Genomic DNA, 10,696 nt, shown 5'->3' with positions numbered 1-10,696 from the left:
AAGTCCCTAAGCTGGCGCCCAGGCTAGCCTAGACTCTATACTCACCTAGTCCCTCTAAACTACTAAAGCGAGGGAAAGTACATTCTAAGTCTTCAAAAATCAAGTCAGGTGGAACATCAGCAAAAGGTAGAACATCATCTACTACTCTTTTGCACGATCAGACATTGCCAAATAACGTCTCTCTGGTACCTCATCAACTAGCCACACAACAGGAGTCTCGTACACAGGATTTAGGCTAAAGTGCGCATACGAACGGGGTGCAGACGTTGGCTGGTCTCACAGTATATACATATAAACAGAAACGGAGTTCACTCTAGACTCAGAAGACTACCTAGAGCGGAATCCTCTTTTGCATACGATCGTCAGCGAATTACGGAAGGGAACTCATGCTTCCATCTGAAGGGGAAAGGGAGAGAGAAGGGGTAAGAACTAGGGAGTTCTTAGTAGGGCCGGGGTTATTAGTTAAGTTCATTAATTCTGTGTTGTTTAGCAAATAAATAGCAGAATACCGAGAAGCAGTAGACTGAAGAAACAGATAAATACAGAAAATAAAAAGCAAAACACAAACAAAAGAATACAAGAAAACAAAACACAGACACAAAGAATAGAATGAAAACAAAGAAAGCATACATTCAAACAACAATCATAACAGAGGAAATACGCAACCAAGTATGATGCATGTCTGTCCTATGCAGGCCATGAGCTCACGTGTCGGTTTACACCCTGCAGCCTGACATTACCTAGGAACTAGTCCTAGATATGGCTTATTTTCTGTAGGTGAACTTCGGCCTACAGAAATAGCACTCCTGTAAGTGAACTTCGGCTTACAGGAATAGTCTAAACACAACACAACAACTTTCTGTAGGTGAACTTCTGCCTACAGAAATAACACCTCTGTAAGTGAACTTCGGCTTACAGAAATGGCAACTCTCTATAGGTGAACTTCGGCCTACAAGAGCAACACCCTGAGATACACAATTGATATTCACTGTAGGTGAACTTCGGCCTACAGGAATAACAACTCACTGTAGGTGAACTTGGGCCTACAGGACCTCTAGGGCCAATAGAAAAGCAGCAAATGAATATACAAATATCTCTGGAGTTCCCTTAACGCAACAAATGACCTTTAAACAGTCCCCTCTGCTTGTTCTCTATTCTCTTTATCATATTACTCTTTTCACTTTGTCTTTTTACTCTACTCTGATTATTCTTTTCTCTGTATCTCTTTACTTTTCTCTGGTTACTCTGTTCTCTGTGTTTTCTTTACTCTACTCTGATTACTCTGTTTAACATATGTATTTGAAGCTTATGTAAAATTCGATATGAATAGTTAGCCTGTCCCAAGTATAGGTTCATTAAGTCTATACTGAAACATTTTAACTTTTCATATAATACCTAACCCTAATCGCAACTCAAGGACTAAATATGTTGCCCTAATTTGTTCGCTAGTCTCTGTCTGTTTTTCTGTCATTAAAACTTTACAGACTTTTTCTTCGACTTTTATCTTTTCTTTAACTTTTTATCTTTCTTTTATCTTTGCCTCACTAACATGTTATTACCACTCCCTAAGTGTTTTATGAAGATAATTATGAGATTCTGCACTTAAAGTTGTCTTTCTAAAGCTTTTACAGAAAACTACCTTTTCCGTATTATTTTATTATTTTTATTAAAATATTATTTTTAATTAAATATTATTGTTTAATATTTTATTATTATTTATTATTTTATTATTAAATTTTCGAAAATTACCTTCCTTTAACCTTTTACTTTATAAATTCACTTTTTACCACCCGTAACTTTTAATATTTCTACTTTAACCACCCTAACTTTCAAAAATTACAAAATAACCCCCTAAACACCAAAATAATTACAACCTTGCCCTTTTTAAGATCTAAAAGGTGTTATTCAATGTTCTTCATCACACTCAAAGTGTTCTTCGTGTTCTTCGTGTATTCTTCAGATTCTTTCTCTGTTTTTACCCGTTTGATTAGCTTAAGCTAGTGAGGGTGTGTATCATTTGGGTATGGGAAACTTGGGACATTGGTTGAGGTAAAAGTGTATTTTGTATTTTTGTTGAAAATCACGGGATTAGGTATGTGCTTATGCATTAAATATGTAAAACCATATGCATTGATACGTTTGTATGTACTTTGTTGTGAAAAAAATGTGAAAAAAAATATAAAAATAAAAGAAAGAAAAATAGATAGAAAAAGGAAGCAATAAAAATGAGACAAAAATGCTCCAAAGTAAAGTAATAATAACAATGCATATGGAATGTGAATTCAAGAGAGTGCATGAGTATGTGAAAAAGTGGGAATCATGGGTAGCTAGGTATTGTATTAGAATTTTATAGGTTGTTATATGTGTTTGATGAGAGCTTAGGTTAATCAAAGATTCAAATTTCAAGCTCACTTGACCATATGCATCCCTACCTTTACCCTAGCCCCATTACAACCTATGAATAAAGCCCTCATGATAAATGTATGCCTGCATTGAATAATTGTTGATTGTTAGATGAAAAACAAATCTTGGAAAGCATGATTAGAAGAGAATTGAGTGAATCAACCCTATACACTTGAGTGACTAGAGTGGATACACTTCCGGTGAGGGTTCGATGCTCAATTCCTTGTTCCCGGCTTTCACAAGCTTTCTTCTTGCAAGTCTATTTGAACTTCATTTTGATATTTGAATTGGTAGAATTCATGAATCGTCATACTACTTAGCCCTACATGTTCATATACATGCTCTTGAAGAATTGATTTACTTTTAACCAAGTAGGTAGAAGCATCTTGCATTTAGTTGCATGCATGTGGATAGGTGCATATAGTCTATTTGCATTGAATAAAAGTTCATAACCCTTTTCTTGTCTTTCTTGGTTTAGCATGAGGACATGCTTAGTTTAAGTGTGGGGATGTTTGATAAACCCCAATTTTGTGCTTTATCTTGTGTTGATTTTAGGGGATTTTATCAACTTTTCTCACATTTATTCAATGAAATAGCATGGTTTTGTGAATTTCTCCTAAGTTGTGCTTAAGAGTAAATGCATGCTTTTTAGGCCTTTAAATCACTAATTTTATTTCACTTTAATTCCATTCGATGCCTTGATATGTTTGTTAAGTGATTTCAGGATTAGAAGGTAAAGATTGGGTTGAAGGAATGAAGAAAAAGCATGCAAAAATGGAGAACTCATGAAGAAAAGAAGGAATTGCTAAGTTGTCAATCCTGACCTCTTCGTACTAAATCGATCATAACTTGAGCTATAGAGGTCCAAATGAGGCGGTTTTAGTTGCGTTGGAAAGCTAACATCTGGGGTTTCAAAATGATATGCAATTTAATATAATTTCCTTGCATTTAAGTGACGCGCACACGTTGCCTATGCGTGCACATCGCAGGATCAGCGTGACTCACTTAAAGGCAACACGTGACCAACGATTTCTGAAGCATTTTGGGCCCAATCCAACCCATTTCTGATGCTATTGAACCAGGGATTGAAGGGGGAATGAACCAAGTAGTCATAGTGGAGTTTCCATGTCATGTTTTAGGGTATAACTCTAGAGAGAGAAGCTCTCTCCTCTCTCTAGATTTAGGGTTCTTATTTCCATTTCCTTTTTTATCTAGATTTTAATCTTGTTTCATTTTAGTTTTCCTTTACTTTTATTTGTTCTAGCATTTTAGTTTAGTCACTTCTCTTGTTAATTTCTTATTTTGTTCTCTTTTATGTTGATGAACCATTGTTGGATCTTGATTTCTTCTAATGCAATTTTATCTTTCCATGTCATCTTTTATGTTTATCTTCATTGCTATTATTGATTTCTTGCTTATGATAGTTATGGGTTTTGTTAATTCTTGCATTTTATGATGTTTACTTTTATTGTACTCTAGGTGTTTGATAAAATGTTTTCAATAGTTTTAGAGTAGTTTTCTTTACTCTTGGCCTAGGTTAAGGGAATTGAGTGACCTTGAGTCATTGGGTCTCAATGAATTGGTGATTTGAGAACCCTTGGTGGTCAATTTGATACCCATTGATGCCAACCTACTACTAAGCTGATTGGTAGGTAGGTTGGGACTTATGGGTTGATGTTGATCAAGCCTATTTGACGTACTTCAAGCTTAGGAGTAGATATTGTACGTACTTAAAGCTTAGAAGTAGACTTAATGGGTTAGTCCCTCATGATTTTTAATATATGGTTTGTAAACAAGGATGGTGATCTCAATTTCCCATGTCTTAGCCAAGAGTTCTTTTCCTTTCTTGTATTAGTTCTTGTTATTTACTTTCTTGCTTTCATATTTTCTTGCCAATTACAAATCAAACCCCCTTGTTTCTTTCATAGCCAATAATTGAACACTTCATTGGAATTCCTTGTGAGACGACCCGAGGTTTAAATACTTCGGTTAATTCTTATTGGGGTTTGTACATGTGACAACCAATCTTTTAAAATTTGATTGCGAGGATTGACTATCGGTTTGGACTATACTATCAACGGAATTATTTGTGTGAAATTCCTAACCGATATAAAACCACGTATCAATGAGCCGTCGACATAGAGGTTCCATTCTATGGGAGTCCCAGGGGTATTCGTGTACTCTGCGACAAAGTCGGCCAGGTATTGGGATTTGATGGCAGTGCAAGCTTCATATTTCAGGTCAAACTTGGACAACTCGACTGCCCATTGTAGGATGCTTCCAGCTAAGTCTATTTTCTGCAAGATGCCTTTCATGGGTTGATTTGTCCATATTTTGATGGTGTGGGCTTGAAAATATGGTCGGAGTCGCCGGGAGGTGAGTATTAGGGTGTAAGTGAATTTTTCTATCTTCTGATAGTTTAGTTCGGCCCCCTATAAGGCCTTGCTGATGAAGTAGATGGGTTGTTATTCATTGTCATCTTTTCGGACCAAGGCTGGTGCTATCACTTGACTTCCGACGGTGAGGTATAGTATCAGTTCTTCTCCTTCTTGACGTCGGGTCAGGATGGATGGTTGTTTCAGGAATGACTTGAGGTCCTGAAAGGCTTTCTCACATTCTAAAGTCTACTCGAACCTTTTTCCTTTTCTTAGTATCGCGTAGAAGGGGAGAGACTTTAGGGCCGATCCAGCTAGAAACCTCGACAGGGCCGCTAGCCTTCCATTCAGTTGTTGTACCTCTTTTACACAGGTCGGGCTTTTCATGTCGAGTATAGCTTGACACTTGTCTGGGTTTGCTTCGATGCCTCTCTGGGTAAGCATGTACCTTAGGAATTTCCCAGCTTCTACTGCGAAGGTACATTTTGTGGGGTTTAGCCTCATCCCGTGCTTTCTTATGGTGTCGAATACTTTGGTCAGGTCAGGTAGCAGTGTTTCTTCTTTTTGGGTTTTTACTAGCATGTCGTCCACATAGACCTCTACCAACTTTCCGATGTGGTCGGCAAATACTTTGTTCATTAACCTCTGATATGTGGCTCCCACGTTCTTTAGTTCGAACGGCATTACTACATAACAGTAGTTTGCTTTCGGGGTTAGGAACGAGGTTTTTTCTTGGTCCGGCATATGCATTGGGATCTGGTTGTACCCTGATTAGGCGTCCATGAAGGAAAGGTATTTGTATCCCGACGACGCGTCGACCAGGGTGTCGATGTTCGGGAGGGGATAGGGGTCTTTTAGGTAGGCTTTATTGGGGTCGGTGTAATCTACACACATCCACCATTTACCATTTGTCTTTTTTTACCAATATGACATTGGCCAGCTACAATGGGTACTTAACCTCCCTTATGAACCCTGCCTCTAGCAAGGCTTGCACCTGTTCCTCCACGACTTGCGATCTCTTCGGGCCAAGCTTTCTGCGCTTTTGTTGTATTGGTCGAGATCCGGGGTACACTGCCAACTTGTGGCACATTAAGCCGGGATCTATGCCAGGCATATCCGCAGCCTTCCATACGAAGAGGTCGGAGTTTTCCTTTCAGAGCTTGTCTAGCAGATCCTTTAGGTATTCTCTTAGGTTTGCTCCTATACTTGTTGCTTTCTCTGGGGTGTCTCTGATCTGAACCTCTTCTGTCTCGCCTTCTGGTTGGGGCAGAGTTCTTCGCAAACTCGGGTGCCTCCGAGTTCGATGGAGTTAGCCTCTTTCTTGCTGGGGTCGCTTTTAAGGTTCAGGTTTTCATTGTAGCATCGTCGTGCGAGCCTTTGGTCTCCTTTAATGGTAGCTATGCCTTTCGGGGTTGGGAACTTCATGCACAAGTGTGGAGTGGAGACTACCACAGCAAGCTGGTTTAGGGTCGTCCGGCCTATGAGGGCGTTGTATGCTGAACTTACGTCGACGACTATGTAATCTATGCGTAGTGTCTTGTACCGGGTTCCTTTCCTGAAGGTGGTGTATAGCGAGACGTATCCGAGATGTTGGTTTGATAGTGATTACCACAGAGTCGTCATACCCTGGGCTGATGCTAGCGGCGTCCTCCTTGGTGAAAGAGATAGTGGGGAGGTCAGGTGACCTACTGATAAACCCCATTTTTAGGGTTTATCTTGTTTTTAATTTAGTAGATTTTATCCATTATTCTCACACTTATTCATACAATTCGCATGTTTTACATTTTCCTTCCTAATTTTGTACTATGATTGAAAAACCTGCTTCTTTGGCCTTAAATTTGCTAATTTTACTCCTCTCTTATTACCATTCGATGCCGTGACATGTTTGCTGAGTGTTTTCAGGGTTTATAGGGCAGGAATGACTTAGAGGATGGAAAGGAAACATGCAAAAGTGGAAGGAACACAAAAAATCAAGTATTTCAGAATCTGGTAGCGACGCGCACGCGTGGATGACGCGAACGCGTGACTGGTACAGCAGACATACGACGCGCATGCGTGGCCGACGCCTACGCTTGGCCAGGATTTCGTTTAGCGATGCGTACGTGTAACGAGTGTCACATGCTGCAATTTACAGAAAATGCTGGGGGCAATTTTTGGGCTGCTTTTGACCTAGTTTCAGGCCCGAAAATACTGATTAGAGGCTGCAGAGTGAGGCTGGAGGGATGAATCAATCACTAACTTTCATTCACACAATTTTAGGTTTAGATGTAGAATTCTAGAGAGAGAGGCTCTCTCCTCTCTCTAGGTTTAGGGTTTCTTTTAGTTTTAGTTTTAGTTCTTCTCAAATTCAAGTTCAATCTTCCTTTAATTTAGTTCTCTTATTTTTATTTGTTTAAGCACTTTAGTTCATCTTCTTCTCTTGTTACGTTTGATCTCTTTTAATGGAATTTATGTTTTCCACGTTTATTGTTGCTTTCTATAATTGTTGGTCATTGATGTTTGCAATTGGTTGTTTGGATTTAATATTCCTTGTCAATTTTCTATATTTTTACTTTGTGCCTTCCAAGTGTTTGATGAAATGCTTGGATGGATTTTAAATTAGATTTTTATGTTCTTAACTTGGATTGATCAATTAGAGACTCTTGAGTTATCAAAACTCTTTTGTTGATTGGTAATTGAAGATTGTCGGTTAGCTTGAACTTCACCAAAGCTAGTCTCTCACTTTGAGTTGACTAGGACTTGTGAACTCAAGTTGATTGTATGCACTTGACCTTCCTCCATTGGTTAGAGGTTAACTAAGTGAAGGCAATTCACATTTACCATCACAATTGACAATGATAATGAGGATAGGATGTCTAATTCTTTTTCCTTGCTAAGAGCTTTCTTAGTTATTTGTTCATTTTCTTGTTACTTACATTCCTTGCTTATTAAACTTAAAACCCAAAAATACATACACTTTTCTGCAATTCCTTGAGAGACGACCCTAGGTTTAAATACTTCGGTTAGTTTTATCGAGTTTGTATCTGTGACAAACAATTTAAATACTGATTGAGCTTTAATTGTCGGTTTAGAACTATACTTGCAACGCGCTTATTTTTGTGAAATTCTTTACCGACAATTTTTTCCCGTCAAATTTTTGGTGTCATTGCTGGGGAATTGAAAATGTGTGTCTTATTATTGGTTATTATGAATACTGTGATTATGTGTGCCTTTTGTTTCTTTGTTAGTTGTTTCTAGTTTTAGGAGTTTATTTTCATTATTTCTTATTAGTCTTAGTTTTTATTTTCTTTTGTTACCACGAATTCTCACCCCTTTGGCTATGAGTTTGGCTACAATTATGTTGTAGAGAATGGAGGTTACAATGAAGGCTTGCATCAAGGATGGGAAAATCAAAGATGGGAAGAGCCTCAAGGATTTGATCAACCCTCTTGGCAACAACCCCCTCAAATGTACTATGAGCAACAACCATTCCATGATGCATACCAAGACAACGGTTATGGTGGTCCTCTTCGTGATAATCAACAACTACCACCATATACCTATGAACCCCCTCCTCAATATAGCCCTCAACCACCGTACTCACAAGCCCCGTTTTACCAAATATAATCCTAATTCTTACCCACCATACCAACCACCTTATGAGCCATATGAACCATAGATAGAATCACCACAACCCAATTACTCCCAAGAACCGCCACCTCAATATACACCACCTCCAATGTATGCGAACTTTCAACCACAAAATGATCCTAATTATGTTAGCTAATCGGAACAAAAGCCCAATGATCATTTTAAGGAAGTAATGGATCGACTTCAAGCACCTATCCATCAAATGGAGCGAGAGGAAAGCCGAAAGGCACACGAAGCTCTCATGGCTAACAAATCTCAACTTGAGAACAAGGGACTGGAGTGTGTTGTGCAACAAGTGAAAAAGATGGAGAGTGTTGAACTGCCTCATCCTTATCATGATGAACCACCTTCCTATTATGCACCTTTCCTCCCAAGAAATGAACCTTCATATCCACCCGAATCTCCAATGGATGACACTCTTGGTGTTCTTCTTCAAGAGCAAAGAGAGATGCAAAGGACGACACTAGAGTTCATAGCTACCTTGACCGAGGTAGTAGATAATTTAACTTCCCTGCTGTTCGACACTCAAAGTACCCCCATGGCCGCATGTGGAGAATCTAATGAGGAGCGTAGCATGAAAGAGAGACTAGGAACTCTGGTGGAAAGTGAGGAATGTGGCCTTGTATTAGAATAATTGGAGGAAGCTGTAACTGTTGAAGAGGAAGAAGTGGTCGAAGACTTAGGAGATGCTGAACCTCCATGGAAATCTAGAGTTGTAGAGTATTCCGCCAAGAAGCTTGAAACTAATGTTAAGGAGGGTAGTGCACAACCTCCAAGGCATGTTCACTATGAAGAATTGGACGGAATAGATCAAGAAGGAAGTTCCCTTGGTGATGAGGATCATGATTCAAGTCTTCCTAGTAATAAATTTGCATCCACAAGTGAACCCCTTGAGTTTGAATGCCCAAAACTGGCGTTCAACGCCCCAAGGGAGTACAAGGTAGCGTGGACACCCCCCTAATGGGCGTTCAACACCCATTCCTCAAGTTGGATGCCAAGCTCAGCCCAAACACTCACCAAGTGGGCCCAGAAGTAGATTTTCGCACCCTTAGCTTGGTTTATCTCATTTTTATAATTTTTAATATTAGATTAGTATAAAGATCACCCTTGTTCAGAACCTTTTGACACTATACACATTTTTCATATTATTTTTGTAAAGTATGAGCAACTAAACCTCCTAAGTTAAGGATAGGAGCTCTGCTCATCCCCATTGATTAATATTATTGCTTTTCTACTTTAATACATGTTTAATTCCGTTATATGATGTATTTTTGTTCTTCATCTTTATGAATCTGGGATGGAATGAGAGTATGATCCCTTATTCTACATAGGCTCTTCCAGATTCTTAGTCGGACAGTATTGAGCTGCAGCTTGAGAATACATCATAGGTTCCAAGAGAGTATCTGGGCTAATTGGGATACGTGACATAAAATTTGTTATTCATGGGTAATTTAGGTCTCTGCAGTGCTAAGGCTAGAATCATAGAGTTTCATTCTCCGATTCGGAAGATCTGACCTTGTCTGTGTCGTTTTGAGTAGGATCATCAGAGATTGAATTGCGTGCGCTTCACCCTCGTTCAGATTGGATGACCATTAGCACCAGCATTTGATCTGGATCAGAGGAGATTAATGACCACTAGCCCCAACTTTAATCACTTACAGCCATGCCATTGAATGAATCACTCATTGTTAAAATAGTCAGTAAGAAGTATTAATCCGAAAGGATAAGCATCTCCAAGGCCTTAACTGATTTCCTATCATTGTTTCTACACCAGTTTGGTATTGCTTTCTTTATTATTCTGTTTTATGCATTTACAACAACAACTACCTTTTCTATTCACCTGCTAAGTCCAGCAAGATAACCACTGCTTGCTCAATCCGATAATCCTCGTGGGATCGACCCTCACTTACCTGAGGTATTACTTGGACGACACGGTGCACTTACCGGTTCAATTGTGCGAGTTCTAATTTCGCGCACCAAGTTTTTGGTGCCATTGTCGGGGATTGTTTATGATTGACAAACTACCGGTTATCTTGTTCCTTAGATCAGGTGTTTTTATCAGTTTTGACCATTTATTTCCTTTTGATTTTCCAATTTTGAGTCTTACTTATTTCTCTATTTTTTCGAAAATTTTCATTATTAATTTTCTCTTATTTGCAAAATTTTAAGTTTGGTGTCTCTTAATAGTTTTGGTTAATTATTTTTCTTCTTCTTGATTTTTCGAAAATTGTTCTTGTTTACTCTCTTTTTGTTCGAATATTTTTGAGTATTTTCTCGTGTTTGATTTC

This window comes from Arachis hypogaea, chromosome 17, assembly GCF_003086295.3.
Source record: "Arachis hypogaea cultivar Tifrunner chromosome 17, arahy.Tifrunner.gnm2.J5K5, whole genome shotgun sequence".
NCBI lineage: Eukaryota > Viridiplantae > Streptophyta > Magnoliopsida > Fabales > Fabaceae > Arachis > Arachis hypogaea.
The sequence above is the reverse complement of the archived record's forward strand: the minus strand, read 5'-3'. Positions refer to the sequence as shown.